The sequence below is a fragment of the Oryzias melastigma genome, linkage group LG21 (assembly GCF_002922805.2).
Source record: "Oryzias melastigma strain HK-1 linkage group LG21, ASM292280v2, whole genome shotgun sequence".
In the NCBI taxonomy this organism is placed as follows: Eukaryota; Metazoa; Chordata; class Actinopteri; order Beloniformes; family Adrianichthyidae; genus Oryzias; species Oryzias melastigma.
In genome coordinates, this window is record NC_050532.1 from 7,715,455 (window position 1) to 7,738,613 (window position 23,159).

At 36.7% G+C, this 23,159-nt stretch overlaps 1 protein-coding gene across 3 annotated transcripts in view; it reads right to left on the reverse strand.

The window, feature by feature from the left end:
- sema5ba (sema domain, seven thrombospondin repeats (type 1 and type 1-like), transmembrane domain (TM) and short cytoplasmic domain, (semaphorin) 5Ba) overlaps positions 1-23,159 on the reverse strand; it is a 215,916-nt gene that overhangs the window by 169,034 nt on the left and 23,723 nt on the right. For all 3 annotated transcript variants that reach the window (XM_036209693.1, XM_036209692.1, XM_024286265.2), the window contains exon 2: positions 8,123-8,187. The gene's annotated coding sequence lies outside the window, so the exon portion shown is untranslated. The remainder of the gene's footprint in view (positions 1-8,122; positions 8,188-23,159) is intronic.

The following is a 23,159-nucleotide window of genomic DNA, read 5'->3' on the forward strand; positions in this document are numbered from 1 at the left end:
GATATTTTGGCACACCCCTAATGTTAATGTGTGTTGTGTTATTCCCATAAAACAATATCATAGTGATTCTTCGTCATATATCTAAGAATGATGTTTTTGAATCAGATGGGTGTGTTAACACTTAGTCCGATCATCTTTTGTTCTATTCTGAACGTGTTTCCAGTGGTCTTTTATTTAGCGTTTTGCCATTTTTAGCTAAAATAAAAAAAAATCTTTGTCGTTTTCTAAGACATAGTCTCTTCAGGGCAGCGGGAGTTCATCACCAATTTGCCTCTGAGCCTGCTTTTACTTCCCGACATCCATCTGTTAACATCCTGTTAACACACTAGCTCACAACCCCAAGCTAAAATTAGCGGTGCAACAAAAACGGTGACCAATATTAGAGCTATCCAGCTGTACAGTTTGGACCAACATGCCAGCTTAGATGAGAAACACAAAGACGTACATGGATCTAGTGTAATCAAGTGTATGCATCAGAATGGTGCATGTGGCTTGCTGTAGATTCTACGTCAACATTTTTTTGTCTGCTCCTGATTTACAATTAAACAAAAAAAATTATTAAAATTTGAAGCTTAATTTTCTTTATATATATATGTCTTCAATCATAGGAAAAATGCCACAAGAACATGTTAAAAACATAAAAAACTTTATTTTCTTTGGAGTGGGTCTATAAAAATTGTTTTGTAAAATTTTTCAAAAACGTGCAGACTTAGTAGATTTTACTACTGTTGAATCACATATTTGCAAGCGTAGCAGACAATAGTGTGAAAATGGTTTGATTTTGCAATCAACTTATGTTTCAAATTACATTCATTTTAGTTTTCCAATCTATTATATCGTGTTACCTGGGTTTACAAACAGGTTGTGTAAAAACATGCCTCAATGCTTCAAATATTGACTCAAGTGGGTTTTATCTGCCTCATTTCTCTCTGGCTAAAGTGCATAATTTTCAAAAAATATCTGTCACGTAAAATTTCTCATTTACATGTATGGATTTGGTAAAAAGACTGAGACCGAGATAATCAAAGTTATGCCAAATGTTTGTGCCCCATTTCCAAGAAACGTTCCCATTTCATATTTCTATCTAGGAATTAGTTGAGGTTATTCCAGAGATTATAATCCTCACACACTAATCCAACGACTAATGGAAACTAAGACACACTAATTCCAACTCTGCCATAATTGTGTGGCCTGATTTAAGAATGTAATGAACCTATTTCAGGGGATATTCCTACAAAAATGAGCACAAAGTAAAGTCATACATGTTTAATTCAGGCGCTCCAGCTGCAGCGCACTTCATCTTTAACAAATTCGGAACCATCGGATTTTTAATACTTGCTTGGCTACACTCCTGGACAAAGCAATCAGAAAGCCGCTGCTGACAATAGCAAAGAAGGAAACACATCTGGCCACAGACACAAGCTTTGATTGAGACACAATTTATTTTATTTTTGTCTTTCAGCACACAATTTATTCCTTTAACGTCCGCTTGTTTGCCTCAGGCGCTCCCAACCCGAGTGACTACAAACACTTTTGTGATGGAAATGGCTAATAAGCTTTCTCAGAGGGGTTAATCAAACCTATTGTTGGCCAAGAATGAAAAGGATGTAAAAAAGATGTGAAAAGGGAATGATTTATTGAGTTGGTGGGAAAAAAAGAACCACTGTCTTTGTCTTTCAGGCCTTTCTCCATTTCCTCCTTGATGTAAGATGTGATTCATTTTGACAGTTACCTCATTGACTTTTATTTTATCCAGATGAAACATCCCAGTTGTGAACTTAATAAATGACGAACCTCAACGGGCATGAACTGATGAAAAGACAAATAAACAAAGGGAGACAGGGGAAAAAAGAGCTGGGAATGTACATGCAAAAAAAAAAAAGTATTTAGGAGATCTTGTGAATAAGCTAATGGCTGAGAGCCTAGTGGGCTAGATCTGACCCTCCAAGAGGAGCGGAGTGCACAGTGCAGTTCTATAATTAGAAAACACACAGTGCCACTAATCCTTGTTGAATGACGAAGCGGCAAACAGCGAGTTTAAGCCAGGAGTCCTTATTGGAGGGAGTGAAAGTGGTGACAGAAAAAGTAGTTCTCATCAAGTTAAAAGCCTAACGGGAGACTTTTGATACGTGATTGCAGTTTGAGTCAGTTGGGGCTGGTAGAACTTTAAATATATATTTTTTCATACAGTTGCAGACATGCTAGTATGCAATGAAAATTGTGTTTTTAGGCTGTACTTTTATAGATCACAAAACCTAATCAGATCTCAAGTTTAGAGAAGATTCAATTTTAATCTAACTACATATTTTTTAGCTATTTTAATATTTTATGGCAAAAAAGTGTCAATTTCATAAACCTGCCTTTGTGAACAGTCATTAAGACTAAGAGGGGAAGTGAAACAAACACAAATAGAAGCAGGATTGATATGTTCTCAATAACTGTTCTCATTCACTCTGGCAGCATCAACAGTCGGTCCTCCAGTCCATGCAAGACAGCTAATCATTAGCCAGTTAGCCTCCATTATGGCCTGGGATCCAGGCCTGGTGATAAAGAACCAAAGGACTCGGAGCTCACAGCTTAATGATCCAAAGATCAGCATAGGATTTACGAGCTCAGGGTTTCTGCCGTGGCCTCTGGACAAAAGGCTCCTCCCTTCTTTCTTCTGCTCCAGCAGAGAGATTGGCTTCATAAAATACCAGGAAACAATGCTGGACTAAAATGAACTCCCCCACCACCTATCAAGCATAGGAATGTAAGCTAGCAGTTGATTAGCTAATAAATAAAGGCAAAGTATTCCACACACCAGGAGATGAACATCACCTTTTTAAAAAAGCTCAGATGTTGTGTTTGAGTTTGACAAAAAATAAAAAATAAAAAAAACAATTCAAGCCTAGTAGATGAACTCCACTTGTTCCAAACCTGATCTACATGTTTGTGTTATAATTAGCTTTTTTTGATTAAATAAAACCTTTAACAGAATCAACTTAGAGAGAGAAACCTCTAAATGTCAATAGTGCATCTCCAAAATTTCAGCTGAAGAAATTCCAGACATCCCTGATGAGTAAAGGGTATTTATATTCAGTCAGAAGTCTAACATTACACTTCTTCTAAAGATTCTGTATCCACTATAACTTGGTCTTTAGAGGAAGCTCCACTTCATTTTGAATCAATGAAGAAATTGAGGATTGCCATGAAAAGATTGGTCTAAAACTTTTAGCAATCTGAAAGATTCATATTTTAAGAAAAATTCTAAATACTTTTTCCTTTCAGACGACAAAAAAACTAGGAAGCTTGATAGGTACATTACAGTGTTTTGACCCATAAGGTTTCAGTTATAGTTCAGTTTTGCTGCATTGACTATAGATCACATATGAGATCTGGAACTACATTTCACTGTCTCTTATCTTCCACTAAGTTTGAGGAATTTTAACAAATGAGCTCTAATTTTGGCTTTTTATGTGCATTTTTTTCCTCATTCTCAATTTACTAGAGAAACAAATCCCAATTTTCAGTGAAAATGTTGTTTTTGGTGTTTTTAACATGTTCTTGTGGCATTTTTCTCATGATGGAGAACACAAAAATGAAGAAAATTAAGCTCAAAGTTACATTTCTGAGTATTTATTTGATTTAGCATATGAAAAAAGGCAGTTGTGTAAACAGATGGATGATGGGAAGTGGGGGAGGGGTTGCTCCCGAACTGAAAAACCTGTAAGTTGTTGTTTTTGATGTAGAAATAATGGTCAATAATCCACTGTCAGACGGGACCAAATCCCAAAAAGATATCTAATTCCATGAAGGTGTCAAGTTTTTTTAATCATTTCCACAACAAAACCAAAACAAACTGCAGTCCAGTGTCATCACCAGCTGGCATGTGCAAGGCGTCAACTTTTGCTCCTGAAACTTTTATTGTGCTGCCAAAATTCTTCCCATCGCTGGAAAATCTCCCCATCGCTACTATCAGTGTCGCCGCGCACCTCCTGGTGTGAATGCCTCTTCTGTGAGACAGGCCAAGGCTCCTCCAGCAGGCCCTCTTTTTGGAAGCCGAACGGGCACAGATCCGCCACGTTTCAACACACCCTGATGAACCGTGGCTGGACCACAAAGGCAGCGTGGTAATTTGCCAGGGATAATGACGCTCCCTTAATTCGGCTCTAGAGGCCACAAAACAGAAAGCCCCACAGAGAATCCCTGTCCAGAGATGAGTCCCCCTCACTCTGCTTTTTTTGGGGTTTTTTTTTCTATTTCACTCTTCCTTTTATTCTGTTTTATTGGTCTGAAAGGAACTTGTTTTCTTCCGGCTTATTGTCATCCCAAACCAAATATCAGCAAACAACTGTGGGGCTGGAGGAGAAAATGTGCCAACCGCGACCAGAGTCTCCTGATCCTCCTCCCAGAGGAGTCGAGGCGAGCCAACGCAAACACAGGGGAACTTCTTCAAAGCAGCCAGAGATGGAGCGCTGCTGCTCTACTCCAATGACACATTTAAGAAGAAGATATTTAGGCCACAAATTCAATTGAATAGTGAGAGGGAAGCGGCTGCTGCACCAGAGGAGAGCAACAACGGAGCTCCAGCAAATGCCACGGATGCTCTTCAGGGAAATGATTTGGAGACAGTAGTGGATGAGAACGGTGCTAAAAGCTCCAGACTTTCTGTAATAGAGTAAAGATTAATCATATGTGTTGTTTTTTGCATCACTAAAAAGAATTAAAAACATATCTTCTTTTTTGGTATCATCAGTTGTATCTAAACAACTGATAACTATCAATGCCAATACATTTATGTAAATAAAAGTTATTTTGATCACATTTCTGCCTGTTTGTGTATTAATAGAGCTAACTCTTTTAAAGATTTTCTTAATTAATGATATTTGTATGGCTAGATATAAAATAACACAATTTTTTTTATTATTTTATTATGATTATAGTTGATTATTTTCATTGTAACAAAATGGAACATTTCCCCTTAATACAAATACATTGAGTTACCTATCATGAACAATTTTAAAAATACACATAGAAATCCCACCCACTCAGTGCTTTGGTTCCTGGACAGCTTCTTTAAATAGACCAAGTTCAAATTATCTAAACAATTTCAACAAAAGTAGATCTTTACATATGATAAATATGTAAGGAATATAAATAAAATACAGTATTCCCCCCTCATTTGTGGGGGTTAGGGACCGGAGACATCTGCAAATACGCCTAATCCGCGAATACGGAGAACTCCGCTCCGGAGGGGGCTCCGCTGCGTATCGAGTGGGGAAATCCTACAGCGCAAAACCTCCTTCGGATGCAAAAATTTCATTTAAGTGTCTTGAGTTGTTTGAGATTTTGTGACAAACGGGAAGAGTCACGTGAAATACGTGAGAGACACGTGAAACTGCGAATAAAGACACCGGAATACTCGAGGGAATGCTGTAATCAAGCAAGAAAATAGGGGTGGAATTACAGAGATTTGCTTATTCCAACTCCTTTTCAAGCAATTAATTACACAGTTTTCGACAAAATTCTCGTTTAATGGATTCAGTGTTTCATGTGTTATATCTAGTAGCACAAATACATGTATGTCTGTTCATGATTAGGAGTAATAATATTGGAATGTGGATGCAGATATATGGATAAGCATCTAATTATTTTTTTCCCAAATAAATACTGACCAATCATCAAAAGTTTGATATATCTATGTGTAGATGGATATCTATTTGAAGTCAATCAATTGCAAATCCAAACAAATCCTAAATTATTTTAATTATATATTTTGATGATAAAAATTCCCATTAAACCTGCAAAAAAAGCATTACAAGAGAACTAAGTGAGAAAGGTGCAGGTTTATTTGACAGTGCACAGAAAAGCACATGGGCATGGCTACAGGTGAATATATTTTTGACTCTCAAACATTTTCACGACACAAAATCTGTCCCTCTTTGCAAAAAGTTACAGCACCCTTTGTCTACAATGTATGGTAAACTATCAAGAATTCCTTAGAAACTTTAGAAAATGCAACAAACTACTATTTTTCAAGGCAAATTTAAGGTTTAAATTTGACTTTTTTGCGTCCCTGTGAAGGAAAAAGTCACAATAGTAACTGCAAGCCATTAAAGGCTCATTTTTTGCAAGTCTGTCAAAGGAAAAGAAAATGTAAAAAAGTTCTTCTGCCCACGTTTTTAACAAAGGTCAAATAAGTAATTACAAATATGCCCACCCCTATTTACCAAACCAACCCGAATTACCTTCAAATTTGGCACAAAAGACTAAAATATCTCAAGCAATCTTAAAAACTAATGGAAACCTCAGCTGCTGCCAGTGTAATTATGTCTGTTTTGCTAATGCTGTTGCAGTTCAATTACCCAGCATTTAAAAATCACTGATTTGTTCATTGGTTCCAGTCTCTTCTGGTGCAGGTGATTTCACAAAGCGAGTGTGCTCTCGTGTCCCATGAATAATGATTTCACTGTGTCGTGTCAATTAAGCCCAAGGCTGTCTGCAGCTGGAGCGATTCAGTGTCTCACACACACACACACACATACCCTCACACACTCGCGGAGCTACAGGTAGATATGAGATAGAGATTAATAAAGGAAATACTTACCATTATGACCTATGTGGAATTCTTTTACTCGTTTAAATTCCGCTATTTTTTTCTGAAGGTGCTACATTCACACCGGGTTCAGACCACTTCCAATGAAAAAAACAGTGTAAATGCACGTTCTCACTCAAAATTCACACAACTGTTCTAAGTTTTCAGATTTGTAAAACTGTTTAGACTTTTACATTGGAGCTTTAGCTCCAGACCAGTTGACCGCAGTTAGCTTCAACCCTTTATGTTTTCTATAAGCGCTATCTAAAGTGGCTTTGTGCTGAAATATAACGCTTTATATTAGTATTGTGTTGCATATTGGTGAAAAACTGCTTTTAAGTGTTGCTTACCAGCGCTAAACCACTTTTCTATGCAGATCAGCTACTTAACGTTGATCCTGTGAGGCAGGGGTGTCAAATTGAGTCCCACAAGGGGCCAAAATCCAAAACACACTTAAGTTGTGGGCCGAACAGGAGAAACATTTGTTGGAACACCATAAAGATTTAAAATTGTATTTTTTTTACCTTTACTATGAATAAAAACAGGCAGGGATATTATTCCAAAATAAATCAATTTAAACCTGAAATAACTTTAAATATTTTACTTTCCATAAAAATATACTTTGTCAAAATTCTACAAGTTACAAATAAGCAATAATTTGACTGAAACACTTGAGGTAGTAAAGGTTCAAAGCTTAAAAAGCAAAAAATGTAACTGTGAGGTTCGCCGAATATATTTGTCTTTTTTGACCAAAATGATTTTTCGGTTCTGGACTTCCTTCTTGGTAATGATTTTTAGCCGCCATCTTGTCTCCTACCAGGTCCCCCTCATGTAGCATCACACTCACTCAAGCTAGTTAGTCCGTTGGCTGCATTTTGCGTTGAAAGTTAAACCAGGATGCAGTTTGACCAATCAGGAACTCAAACTTGGTAGTGACATATGCGTACCGTCTTTTTCAAAACCCGGAAATGCCAACGGTTTGAAAATCAATCATGGAGGAGAAATTAATAGTTTCTGCTAGAATTCTATGACAGCAAGTCTTCATATATCGGAATAGAGTTATTAAAATAAAAACCTGGAGAAAGATTCACCAGATTTGTATCACTTCAACATTTCGCACCGAGTCTCTTCCACCTGTAAGTACATGCGCTAGTATCGAATAGTGACAGACCTGTGTGAACACTGTATGCTAAAAGCGTGTTTTTGAACGCATCACACATGCCTGGGTGAACACAGCTTATTACTTTGTCCATTGTCAATTAAGCAGAGAGAGAACATTAATTAACTACAAAGACTGCTGAGATTTGGGGAATTTGGAGAAAAAAAAGGCACCTTTCAGACTGTGAGTGACAACCACATGCATGGAAGCAGACACAACTCTGCTGGTTGCTAGCAAACTTGGACAAACAAGGAGAAAAGTTGAGCGAACAGCAAAAGAGGGTTTTTTTCAGAAATGCAGGTAGAAAAGAAGAAAAGAAACCATTCCATGAAATACATAAAAGCAGCATGAAAGTCCTGAATGCAAAAAGATTAAAGCGTACTCACCAGCTAAGCATCACTGGGGTGTAGGGACGGGGCTGAGAGGGCCGTCTGTCCTTTTCAAATCGATTCTGGAAAGACGGGAGAAGCAGAGAAAGAGGGGGGAGGGTGAGTCCTCAATGCGCTGTTTGCCTCCTTCTCATGAGCCTGAGCGCAGAGCCACAAAGAAGAGCTGGCGCTCTCGTAAACAAACCGCCAACTTTTCAATGGAGCAGAGAGGGCGGAGCGGGAACGGCGTTTAAACTGTGACGAGTTGGGGGACCAGTGAGCAGCCTTCACATGAACCAATGACAAACCCCAGTTAAAAACCACGACGTGTTCAACCTTAAACCTGTTCTGACCTCTTATAGCATCAGTGTCCTTGCATTGCATTGACAACTGTAAGTGAACAATATAGATGTAAATGAGATGAACAGGTGCCCCACTGTGTGGAAACAAACATCGATCCTAATATGCAAAGAGCATATTAGCATTGGTTAAAAGCTTTTTTGATCTCAATGCTACAGAGCAAATTGGAACAAATAGCCCTGTTTGGTTTCTAAGGCAACCTGAAGGAGCAGCTCAGTAATGCAATCCCTCTAGTGCCATCAGCTGCTGTGATATGACTGCCGTCTCCTTCACCTCCACACAGGAGTGTAAAAATGAAGGAAGCAGACAGCAACTGTTGTGCATTTCCCCAAGAAACACTTGCATTGCTTCTAGGAGCTTGTACTGTTAAGTAAACGCATGTAGATACAGATCTCAGAAGACACAGGTCTGACAAACTTTAGGATTAAAATGTAAAGTCACACCAGGCTCAGCAATTTTAATGAAAAGTCTATGTAAATGCGAATGCACGTTTTGGGCTTCTGTGTTTTTGTGCTCCACGGCCTTCATTGAACAGGTGCTGAAAATTCAACCAGTTGAACTTTTGACGGCTTGAACATCAAAAGGCTGAACTTTAACCAATCAGGGACTTGAATTTGGGGAAAAATGTGTGCCTGGTGACATTTTTTTAAACTGTATTGAAGAGTGCAAGCATACAACAGGAGAACTAATATAAAATACAGTGACCATAACTAACAACCAAGGGGGTTGGTTACATACATGCAAAGATTTACAAATATTTTTGAGAGTATTTCTGTTAGTAGAGTGTGATGGGGACTTTATCTGTAAATATACAGTACATATTTAAGAAATTGAAGAAAATATTTTGTTCTATTATTACATGTTATGAATGTAGAATTTCCAATAGAATAACCAAATGAAGGTGTCATCTTTTGATCTATTATAGAATTGCTGTAAGGGGTCTTTTAATTATGATTATGCCGTTTTAGCTAAAATAAAGAAAAACTTCTAGGATACTTCTAGGATAGAGTTTCTGCAGAGCAGCTGTAGTTTATTAGAAATTCACCCCAATCCCTGTTGCTTTTTGAAAAGAAAAATATAAAAATAAATGCAATTTTGAGATTAATTTTCTTAATAAATGTCCTCCATCATCAGAAAAATGGCAGAAGACAATGTTAAAAACACAAAAAATTTTAATAGGAGTGAGTCTTTAAGTCCTTAAATCTATGAAAGTTTCACTTTCTGATTTGTTATCCTCACCCTTGAGGTCAATTTTCAGAAAGGTCAGGTTTTTTCAGATAAAAAAACAGCTTTTGATTGGCCTAATAAAAATTAGGAGGTCACATGACATTCATCATTGACAAAATAGTATTTTTTACAGCTACTGAAGTCTTTGATTAGCTGCATTCTCCCTAATCATTTCTAATAAAAACACAGAAAAGTCAGTGTAATACAGCTGATCGAAATGATCCTCACTTGTACATCTAATTTTAAACTTCCTCCTCCATGCTGAGATGCTCCCCAGCCTGTGTCACAGGTAGACAAATGCATGAAAGTGGATTCTCTCTGGAGCTAATCTGTCCATTTTAGCTTGAGTAGAAGAGTCTGCACAAACCAAACGAAAAAAAAGTCTCCAAAGTCGGATGTGTCAGAAGGAGGCTTTATCTGCTGTAACAAGCGAATAAGAATTCTTGTAAACTGTTTAGCCTGTGACCTGACTCTTTAGGACACACACAGCTTAGCATACATACACCGATCTCATACCAGACAGACTATTCCTAAAGCAATCAGCATTCCCTGGTTTGGCAGTATTACTTCATCCATTATGTTTCCTCTCCTGAGGACAGATGCATAAGGATTTGTGGTTTTTTTGACATAAGATCGTGTACGTGCACAATGCCATACACATATGGTTCTCCTTTATAAAACACTATCATTAACATGGGGTCTGATTTCCTTTTGTTCATGACAAATGGCTTTAGAAAGTCTCCCCCTTAATTATTTCCATGTTAAAAAGGAGATCTCCGTGATACATAATCATGATTGATGATGTGATGAACGGTAAGTTCAGAGCCAAGCGTTCTGCTGAAACTATAAAGAAGTGAAAACTAAACTTTTGTTTTCTACCGGGGAATATTCAGCTCATATTAAGAGAGAATGTGTTGACAGAAAAGTTCTGTACTGATTTTAAACTCCCACTCTAATCAATCATCTTTTGATCTATTTATAAAGTGTTCCCAGCGGTCTTTCAATTATGATATATGTGTTTTTTTTTAAACTGTTGTTTTCTAGGACATAGTTTCTGCAGAGCAGCAGGAGTTCGTTCATTTGTGCAGAGCAACCCCGCCCCCTTTCCCCTCCCTGTTACTGAGTGCTCTGTTTATTCACGTTCACAAGCTGGTTTACAGCCCCAATCTAACATTACAGATGCAATAAAAATGGTGAGCAACATCAGAGCTATCCATGTCTGGTTGTGAGTCAGCTCAGACGAGGAAAACAAAGACCCACATGAATCTATTTGTCTGCAAGGGGATGCATCGGAATGGAGCAGAGCAGGGAGCTTGCCGCCGGTTACAAGCTTTCTTAAATGGCATTTTGTTTGGTCTACTCTTGATTCACAACAAATTGAATTAAAAGAAATGCCTCAGTAATACAATCTTTATCTTATTTTTTTTTTATGTATGTCCTCCATCAGAAAATTGTCACAAGAAAATGTTAAAATTGTGTCAAAAACACAATTTTAATCAGAAGATTTGTAGCCAACGTTTAAATCAGATACTGAAATCAAAAAAATAAAACGCTTTGCATTTAAAAGGATATTTTGCAAACGCCTTCTATCTTTGTGCTTCCTTCAAATTTAAATGATAAATTGACTTTCATTCAAAATGCAGATAAAATCATTTGTTACTGCTATACGAATGACATTTTGGTGCCACAGTTTTGCCAAATGATCCTGGGCCAATCTCATCATTTACAATTACCTCCAGCTGTAAAGATTTACCCGATGACCAGTTACTGTGGCTCCCTGGTTGTACTTACACCCCACTTAAGGCCATGATCACAAATACAATGGGGGAAGCAAATGCAGAATCATCAGAATCACGTCTGATTTTTTTGAAAATCGTTGGTGTGGTCGAAATGCGCAACTGAGCGATGTCAACTTTTAGAGAAAAATCGTCCAGTCGCCATAAAATTTGAACTTTTTCTTAAAACTCCCCAGCTGCGTGTAAAAATGCACCTCCCAAATACAAATGTTGCCCCACCTGCTGAATTTGCTGATAAACTTGCATTTAGGTCAGCACATGCTGGCATTTTGGGATATAAGTCTGTAGCCTTAACCAAAACAAATTCTTTGCTCCTGATTCACCTCCTTTCTGCAGCTCTCAGTGAGTTTTTGTACAGCATGAATTGACATGTGCTTCCTACTTTGTGCTTCTTTGACAGCAGTCACTAAAGCATACGTGGCTTTTCTAACAGACAGCTTGTAATAAGTGTTAGACATCAAAATGAGAATTAACAGCAGTGTCTGGTTGTTGATTTTTACGAACTGTGTGAGTTTTTGTCAGCTTTCTGTGTCTTGTATGTTCATGGTTGTGGCTTGCCAAGGCTGATTCTGTTTCCAGTAACCTGTTACTCATCACTCCCCTGCAGAACATTCCCCTCCGGTCATCTTCCCATCAGTCTACCCCATGTGAAACACAATATATCTGGTTTCTCCCACCTCAATTGTTCTGTCTAACAATTGTAGACTGTCAAGCTCCCCTCACTTGAAGTAAAACAGTGTTTGAAAGAAATCTGTCAGCACACCTTTTTTTTTTTAGTTCATGGCCAAAAACAATGTCATTTTTCGTCTAAAAGTACTAAAGTTGCTTTTTGAGATGACTAGGGTTTATAAAACTGTGTGTAACTTAAATTGAGGTTTATTGAGCAGTCATGTCAGGAATGATGGTGTGATAAACGCCAATTCAATATAAAAATTGTAGTATTGATCGATTGCTTAAAGAAGATAAACACAATTTTAAGAATATTAATGGGTTTTACCAGTTTGTTCAATAAACTAATATATGTAAAAAAAACAAAACAGCAAATATGCATCAGAGTGAAGAAATATATAATCTTTGTAATCCATATAATCCAGTGTAATGTATTGCAAATTGCACAGAGCAAAACCTCAGCTTTGACTTTCTAATGTAAGACCAGACTCAGTCTTAGTCATGAATCTGTGTGTGTTTGTGGGGGGGTAAAAAGGTACAAAAAATCATTTATTCAAAGCTGGCTGATTCATTTGCACTAGATGTATATAAAGCTCAGATAAATCCCTTTCCCTATGAGCAAAATCAAACACATTTTCCTGCAATAAAGAGCTGAAAATAGTGTGATTTACTAGTTTTAGCAGAGAATCCGAAACTCATGTTGGTTTTAAAAGAAAAAAAGCTGTGTACAGTATACAGTGGTAAAAAAAAGGTAAAATAAAACACATCACTTCCTTCCTTTATAAATTCAATTTTTTTATATAAAACCAATTTGATGGCCTTGTTTACAAAGAGAAATGGGTTCAAATGCTGACTTAATAGGGAAGTCAAAGTGAAATATATAATACAGGTGACCTCATGTTATAGCTACAAGGTCAGGGGTCTGCAACCTTTAACACTAAAAGAGCCATTTAGTCTAGTTTCTTACCGACCAGAACCCAACAAGAACCACACTACATTGTTTAAAAAACATACAATATATATGCTTTTTTGGCAATTAAACATTTGTTTATAAATAGATTTTAAATATTTCAATAATTGAATTACAAGAGCATCTATGCGTTTCTAATAGTTTTAACTTCTTTAAATTTTGACAGCATCACACTTGACCCTTTCAAAATAAAACCCCTACCTGGGTCAAGAAAGGTCTTCCCGCTGCAGCAGCTTTACTTGAATTAAGAATGCAAGACAGTCGAACATGATGTTTTTTATCATTAAGATTTTGTGATGTTTTTTTATCTTTTACTGTCAAAAATGTACAAAGTTTTATAGAAGCTATTTATTAAAATAACAAACTGAAACCATTCAGAATAAACTGAGTTTTTGATTGTCATTCCCTGAGATGTGAGGCACAAACCACACAACTCAGTCATTTTTAATCATTATAAACAGCATTTGTACAAAACTGTAACCACTTAAGTATATAATTTACCAAAATAAATAAAATTAGAGACTTTTGTTTGACAAACTCTAAATTAAAACACAAATTTAAAGAACATTTCTACAGAATTTCTGTTTTTTTTTTTTGCTTTCTATTTGCTAAACAGAAAGGACAAAACGTAAATAACTAATCTCTCATTTATTCAATCATCAGCATTTTTATTAAGGCTAAAGTGCCACAATAAAGGGATAAAAGAACCACATGTGGCTCCGGAGCCACAGGTTACAGACTATATACTCTTATATACAGTCTTTATACATTTGTATTGCACCATAATGCAGTTTCTATGGTCATAAATAAAGGTTTAAGACTGATTAAGCAAACAGGAAATGATTGTATCAGAATGTTTGACAAATGCAACTTCAGCTTCTAACTTATTATATCTGTGTTTGTAATCTAAAACTTTTAAACCTTGTTTTCTGCAGAAATTTGGACAATTGTCTGGTGAAGATTTAAAAATACACGGATTGAACAAGAAAAAGTATTTAACTTAAACTTCCACTTAATTCAGCTCGAAGGCATCACTAATCTTGGTATTAGGGCCAGCAAATGCTGCATCATGCACTGGAGGGAGGGGCTGGCAAAAAAAAACCCAAATCAAATTTATGTTTTCATTGACTTTAATGGGATATAATTTTGTGATGTTTTCAAGCGTGTTAATTGGGTTTTTATATATTAAAAAAAAAAGATTCAAACTCATTATTTTAAAATGTGATTTTGATTATAAAATCTATTATTGTGGATTTAGTATTTGGTGCAGTGTTGCATTTATGATTGGTCCTTATGTGAGACAGCTAATACACAGAAGGAGGCACACAGAGGAAAAAATGAGTGCAGCTATCATTACAGCTCTTTGGTCTAAAATTGGGTTCCAGCAGCCCCTTTAAAAGCCTTCTGAAAAGAGTCATGAAGTTGATAGAAGTGACTTTTTTTGGTCAAACTTTTTGCATAGAACTTTACAATATAGTCTCCAAAATACTTCTCCTTATTACTCCTACTTAAATCAGTCAGATGATCCATTATCCATAGCGTAAAAGCAATGTGTTTGCTCCAACCATGCATTCCTTAGGAATACACACACACACACACACATGCACCGCAGCACAACTCCTCTCCATTGCAGTGGAGAAAATGCTCCTAATTAGGAACAAACTCTTACCTGCAATTCTCTACTTTACATCAGATGCAGCAGGATAGTGCTGCTTCTTTGTGAAGCCACTGAATGTCAGACAGCAGTTTTTTATCTCCCCTATAAGCAAACAGCTTATTTTCCTAGAGAGTGGCACTTCAAAGGTTATAAAGTTCTTTAAACTTCTAATTCCTGCATTCATTTAAAGACATGAAATACAGCTAATAGGCAGGAAAATTAAAGAAATCACTAAAATCAATAAACCTTTTGTGGAATTTGATGCAGTTTTCTGTGGTAAGTTGCCTGATCAACGAGTAGGAATCAATATTTTACAAAATAATTTCTCAGTTATTAATATAATATGTAAGGAAATGAATGTTGTCATTTTAATTAGCATACCCCACAAACTTAAGAGACCATTTCAAAGTCAAAATAAAAGAACACCATTTCCAAATGCTAGATTATACTTACACATAACCTACAGTTAAAAAAAAAAAAACATTTGGCAGAGAACTACAAAATTCATTAGAAGTCACAAAGAAAGTGAGCTAAATGTAGCAAAAAATAGAGATGTTGCTATGAAGAGGCAAGTCTGAAGTGCTGCGATGCAAAACGGCAGAACAGTCTCAAGAAGCCAAACATTCAGTCACCATATGTCCAAATTCAATATTTCAAGTCGAGCTGCAGCACAGGAATATTCAAACAGTGAGCTTTACAATTGTAATCTTAGAAAAAAAAAACACATTCTGTGAAGTAAAGTTTTGTTCTAAGTCCTATTCCAATAATACCTTTTAATTATGATTATGCCATTTTTAGCCAAAATATAATTAAGCGTTGTTTTCTAGAACATAGTTTCTGCAGAGCATCAGTAATTTATTACAAATTCACCTTGAGATGTGGGCAGGACTGCTGCCTTGAAGTAAGCCTGCCCCACTTCCTGTCATCCATCAGTTTACAGTCTCCCACTACCTTCCAGCCCCTCACACTCCACACCTAACATTACCGATGCAACAGAAATAACGAGCAAAATTGGAGCTAGTCACTTTTTGAGCCAGATGCCAGCTCAGATGAGGAAAACAAAGTATGTATTTGTCTACAAATGGATAAACTAGAACCAAACCACCATAATTTGTATAAATAAGTACTTGAAATTCAATTTTGAGTCGAATTTTCTTTATATATATTCTCCACAAGAACATGTTTTAACTTCTAACGACGTGATTTTCAAAGCAGATTTTAGTTAATGCACAAATCAAATCAAAGTTTTTTTTTTTTTTTTATTAAGTTAAACAGTCTCTCTCTAGAATTTGTGGTTCTACTAGAACTTGTCCCAGAATAGTTTTGAATATAATAATTTTGAATATCGGTCTCATTTTTGGGGCATTAAATGAATGAAGCTTTAACAAAGAATATAAAAGTGAGCTGCATTAAGCAAAGAGCTTCACTATTAGTGACACTGCAGCATTAATAGTCATAGGAGGATGAAATAAAAAAGCCAATAGTTTATCTGGACTACATTGACACATGTATGAATGAGACTATTCGTGTGATTGGGCCAATGTCACGGTGAATGAAGCCTGATCCACAGTAGCACTTTCACTGGTTCAATAATCCAGAAGACCTCCTGTTGCTATGGCTACATGTGACATGCATACATCTACTTTTCCAAAGGTCAACTCGTTCATTCAAGAGGTTCTAGTTTGCACAACCTGAAACCATGACATCACATCGCCGGGCAAGGTCATCTATTACCTCTCTAGTACCTTTCTAGCAACCTGGCTGAGTTTCCAGCCTGGTCTCATGTGTCCCGCGTTTTCCATCATAGCACTTGACACCTGTTTATACGGCGTAACCTCTTTACCTGATCTCAGAGATAACCCCTTCAGGTCAGAGAGGGGGTCACTTATGTCATTGTGGTAGTGGTGTCAACCCCTAAAAGGCTGCAGCCATGACATAAATTAAAGACCAGTTCACACACGTGTTGTGTACTGATGAAAAAAGGGTCTGCACATTGCTTTTGTTATTTAAAAACAGTTACACAATGTATGAGTGTCTTGAGTTTAGGTATACGGAATAAGGTTTCTGTTAGGGACATTCGTATTGGAGGCTCACGTTAACGATACTTCTGTGCTGGGCCAGTTCTAGCAAACTGTGCTGCTTAATGGTTTCAGACGTGATGGAAAGCAATTGATCATTTCAAATAGAGTTTCTTAGATCATTTGGTACCAACTCTACCAGTTTAATCACGATAATGTCACAAAGATTGAGTTAAATTTTGAAGAAAAAAATAAAATGGTTAGTGCAAAATTTAACCATTTATAGCACTAGCCTTCAAGTCACACTAAAAGGTGCAATTCCTCCTAAAATAGGATGGTACCCCTTCCACTCCAAATTCCAATGATGATGTCATTTTATATACTACTAGTAATATATTTTAAACCCACTTATCTTGTTTCTGGGGCACAGGGTTGCTGGAGCCTATCCCAACTACTGTTGAGAAAAAGTGGGGTAAATCTTGACAGGTTGCCAGTGTTGCAGGGCCACGCAATCATGCACACTCACACATAAGAATAATTTAGAGTCACCAATGAACACGCAAATGACTGTGTGAGAAAGTCGGAGTGCCTGGAGAGAACCCATACGCACACGACAGAACAGGCAACAGATCTTAACAAACACTTGGACAAATAAATACTTCACAATACATTTAACAAGACAACGGTACGTTCCATTTTTACGACATCCCTTAAAGTAGTCACACAAGTCTCAAGGTCACTCCGCTCCTCTCTTCCTCTACCACAAACCAAACGGACTACAGTAAATATCTCTGATATTTTTCTGTTACACTGATTTCACCATTGGTTATTTGGGGTCTTTTTTTGTATTGTTTATATTTTGTGTGTGTTTAGAACTTTCCCAATAACAGAACTGTGATTTGCTTACAAAAAGGAGCTCTTGCTTGCCTTGACATTTGATTTCCGTATCTGTGCGCCTCTCCTTCTTTTCTTACAGTGTGTTCTTGTTTTTAAGAAAGGATATTGAAAAGTTTTTTCTGCAGAACTTGGTTACTGTAAAAGTTGCTTAAGATGTGCAGAGTGAATGGAACATGAGCAAAGATGAAATGTTTGCACACCGCCTGAGGCTTCAATCTCACTTTTACAGCAACATTCACCTAGAGAGCTGATTATCGATCTGCAAATGTCCAAAACTATGCAGCAGACAAATGGCCAAGCCTATCCGTGCCAAGCCAGCAACATTCGATCCGCTCTCATTTTTCTGCACTTGACATGAGCATTAAGAAAACGCACAGAACACATGCATTCACGTCATTTTAATGCACAAAGTGTCAAGCTTGGTGCTCGGCTGATTGGGCTCAACACATTGGTTTCCAGAAGTAAGTTTGGCTTCTGCTGACTTAACAACCTTATTATCAAAGAAGAGCAAACATGATCTGACTTTTTATTGTTTCTGGAATTAGCAACTGCATTTATGCCAACACTGTTAGTTTGCATTCAAGGCAGTGTTTTGTTCAGAATAAATTTTGCACAGTGGCAAAGTACAACCCTGTCCTGAGCTGCAGGAAAATGCAAAACAGACTCAAGCTGAGCATAAAAAAATAAATAAAAAAACGAGAGCTTTTATAATGTTTGAAAAAGGGTCTAATCCTCATATTTGCTGACGGAAAAGAAATCTTTAGTTTGAAATGAAAAATCAAATTTAATAACTTGCTGGTGTTGCTTTAAGGCTTTCAGCTTTACATGTTATTGCCCAGGTTTTTTATTTTCTTGTGACTTAAAAACACAGATTTTACATAGGCACACATACAATAAAGCATAAAAAAATCATTTTCTTGTCACAAAGTTAACCAAAAGCCTTGTTTCAATCAGTATTTACAGACATGTGGCATTGAGAGGTAATTCTATGCCTCATATTCAAACCACTTTCTCTCATTTGTAACCTGACTTGCAACACAGAAATGTTAATACTGAAGCTTTGCATATCCATCCATCCATCCATCCATCCATCCATCCATCCATCCATCCATCCATCCATCCATCCATCCATCCATCCATCCATCCATCCTCATCTTCAGAACCCACTGAATCCATATCACAACCACAGCTTTGCATATCAGTGTTTGTTAAATGTCTTTAGTGAGCTTCCTCTGAGTAATTTGATTTTTTAAATCTGTTTATTCAAAATATTTGTCTTTAAAAATAGTTTATGTAGGACCTAAACGAAAGAAACTGGAGTCAAATGTGGCAGTAACTTAACAAAAAATCAACAAACATAAACATGAATGGAAACCAAAGAGCTAAAACTAAAATGTATTTAAATAAAATAAGACAATATGTTTATCCAATGAACAGTTTCTTTAAAGGAATCATCTCTATTCATTTTAACCACCAACTTAATCTCCTCTGTTCTCCAATCCTTTATGATCCCAACATTGAATGTGAATGGAAAACTAATCTTTTAAAACTGAAGTAAAGAAGCACGAAAGCATGACATGATCAGCTTAAAAATGGCTTTTATGATCTAAATGTATGCTTTACTTCACAAGTATTCTATTAATGTACGTGACAGTTATTATAGATTCATGTTGTAAAACATTTACAACAAAAATAAACTGAATTGATTATACCTCAACTAGGGCTGTGCGATAAAACAATAAGGATATTTATCGCGATATAACTATTTCTTGATAGATGAATGAGTTTCTTGTGATATACTTTTATTTTGAAGGGTCTGAAATCGACACTTTTACAACCACAGAGGGTTCAAATTTGACAAATATAGTTATTTGGTTAATATTGTTATCACCCAATATGGAAAAAACTATATTGTGATATAAAGAATTCCATATGGCCCAGCACTATTTCATCGTTTACCTTTTTTGATGCTTTAATGCAGATGTCATGTTGTTTAGGTTTGTGAATTGCATGACTAAGCAGGAAGTGAAGTTTTTGAGACTTATGAACACTAAGGATGTATATCAGAAACAGAAGCATCTGGGATAACTAGAAACACAAACCATATGTGAACATGAGGAAACCCCAAAAAAGGACTCACCTAATCCATACAATTTCACGTTGTGTCATGAATTGCCTTTGTTTTCTGAACTCTAAAAGAAAGTACACACATATGGCTCAACCACAAAATTCATTGTCATTCCTCCTTGTGCTGAAGGGGCCTCAGTGTGTGAATAGAACCACCGTGTTTATCTCATTAAAAAGAAGAACTGGACGCACGTCCATGTGGTTGATCAGAAAGACAAGGAAAGCTGAAGAACATTTAAGTTTGTGCTTTTCTGTAATTGCTTTCAACAGAAATGCAGCCTCCACCCTTCCCTTAAAGATACTGTGCATGAGAGAAGATAACACTTTAACCACCCACAGCCTGTCACATTTTTAATCTTTTTGTTTTTCTCTAAACCTATTTTCTGGCACCACGTAGAGTTGGATGGTGATCCAAATTTCTATTTTTTGTTTGTATTTATATATTTTTTATCATGTCAGTGGTGGATTTTTCTCATTACTGCTTGTCTACAATTTTATCAGAGAATTCCCTGAATGAGTCACCCCACTAATTCAGACTGATGGAAAAGTTCCTCATTTGCAAACGAGACATGCAGAGTTTGGATTAAAGTCACACTAGAAAATGCAATCATTGAACTTTATTGCAAATGGTATGGCTTCCTTATCAATTACTTCAAATGTTGAGTCATATTGAGTTCTGCCCAACAGTCTCAACTGTGCAGCTTCTGACCTTTACACTTCAAAAAAGGAAGGATACTACATTCGACACCTCAACTGCTTTAATTTGACCCACTTCTCATGTAATTATCTATTTCTAGATATAGAAGTACAAGCTACGTTTGGGACCGAGCACTGCTGTGACGGTGGTTTCACTTCTTTAAATAACTGGCATCCCTGGTGGAATCGAAAAAAAAATACTACTTTAAATAAAGTGTACCTTAAGGTGAAAAACAACCTTTCTTTTTTAGCTGGCTAATCACATTATTTGTGCAAAGCAGCAAAGCTCATAGTGATAAATGGTGTACTTAGCAGGAATTCTAATGTCTACCACAATCTCACTCTGCACATCATTTCTAGCTTTAGTGACCTCAAATCTTGTTTTTAAGACCTGGTAAACTACAAAAAGTGTGAAAGATTAACAGCTAAGATTTGAGGAGGTCAGTTTTCTTATCATGCAAAAAAACAACATTTCTGGTCCTAAAACTCTTAATTTTTTTTTTTTTCAAACATAAAAAAGGAAAATAAACACAAGACTTAAGAGTAGACGGATAAAGTAAAACAATGTGCTTGAATAAGTGTGGGTGGAAGAAAAAACCTTGTTTGGTCCCACCCCTTTTTACAACACCGTATGTTGTGCATATTTCTATTTTCAGGTTTTCCTTCTTAAAACAAGTCATATTACCTTCTGTGAAACACTTATACACAAGAAACATTTTTACTTAGGTGGCAATCCAATTAGATTACTAAATCAAGCTTAACGATTCACAGATTGTCACATCTCAACTAAAAAAATCTGTAGCAATACAATCTAGAAACATTTTTACAGTTTGTGTATCTTTACAGCAAAAATAAAAACAGAAAAAGCTCATAAGGTGGACAATCTCTTGTGATGGTCCCAAGGAAGTTGATTTCAAAGGGTCACTACACTTTGAGGACGTCAGGGGTTGTGGGGTGAGTTAATTTATTATAAGCCAAGGGACAGCAGCTCCCAGTGAAGGGATAAGAGAAGACACCTTTCTAACTTATCCTTGTTGGACAGACAAGGATGCTCAGCAGAGCAGCAGGACGGCTGCTGCTGCTGCTGCTGCTGCTGTGGAAGAAAATAAGAAAGATAGTGGGCGATGTGGAGGAGGAGGAGGAAACAAGGGGGATAAAAGTGAAATGCAGCACAATGTGAATTCAAAGCTTAAAAAAAAAAACAACCTTTGGGGAGAACTTTCTGTGAGAGCTAAAACTAAATTCTGTGCTGTAAACTCTTCAAATAGAGCTGCATTATGACACGCTTTTTGGTTGCAGAGGCTGTGCCGCTTGTATGCTTTTATTCCTTCTACTATGTAAATTACATGCAGAAAATTGACAAAAATGTCCCCATCAGCCTGATGCACTATGTGCATTAAACTAACACCCCTTTCAGCCTGCTGCACTAAAACACAGCCACCACTCACAATGTGAGAAACAAACTTAATGGGAACCACTTACGAGACAAACGGCTCTCTTGGTATTTCGCAGTTTTAATAACCAACCAGTAACAATTGACTTTCTTAAATATCTTCACATTACATTGATAAGTAATCACATTTTAAAAGCGTGGGAAATTAATCTGCCCGCTTGACAGCCTCTGCACCGGCTGCAGGGATTTGCACTCACTCAGACTTCTGGCTATTTGAGGTCGACACACAAAGTGATGCTTAAGCTTGTCTTATATGCATGACAACTCTATGATGGCTTCATTTGAGGTCAAATCTCTATGTAAGCTTTGAACAGCAACACGGTTTTATGTCACACTAATGCGTGCAAACCAACAAAAAAAGTGTCTTGACTTGTGCAGAACCTTTTTAATGTTGTTCTGCACTTCTCTGCTTCTCAAAGATAATGCTATTCAGTAGTTATTGAATTATGGTGGTCCCTTATTAATCGCTGGAGATACATTCTAAAAGATACAACGCAATAGGTAAAATCCACAAAAAGGACAACTTTATTTTTTACAATTATCACTCATGTTTATACACTTTTCTTACAAAGATAGGAATATTTTCATGAGCGATGTAAAACATAAAGATATGCAACAAAAAAAAATGATCGAGCACTAGCAGCTGTATCAGTTGAAAACCAAAAATACAAACAAGATTATGTTGAGAAAAAATGTATAAAATTGGTCAGGAAATAAAAAATCAGTTTCTGGCTAACTTTATATGTTTTTCTGTTACAAGGTTTGACTGTAGAAACAATGGACATCCCTTCTAAATAGAAATACTTTAAAAATAATTTTTCATGACGTTTTTTTTAATTTTTTACAAGTTATTCAAGTTATAAACTGACCAATCAGATGGCACAGCAAAAGCATGTGGTGTTCGCTGGCCCCACCTCTAACGTTTGATTGACACCTTGCCGAGAACTCGCTTTCAGTGTAAGGGGGCCGGACTTCGAACAAGCTCATCCATGATTGGCGACAGTAGTGGACCGAGAAACTTGACTCAGACCGACTTTGACCAATCACTGTCGACTGGTTCCAAAATGGCGGCGTACGTATCAGGAAGCAATGGCGACGGATTTGGCCTGATTTTGGATGATGTCACACCTCACTTTGTCTATTGTTTCTACAGTCAATGGTTACTAGGCATTTTAATTTATTGTT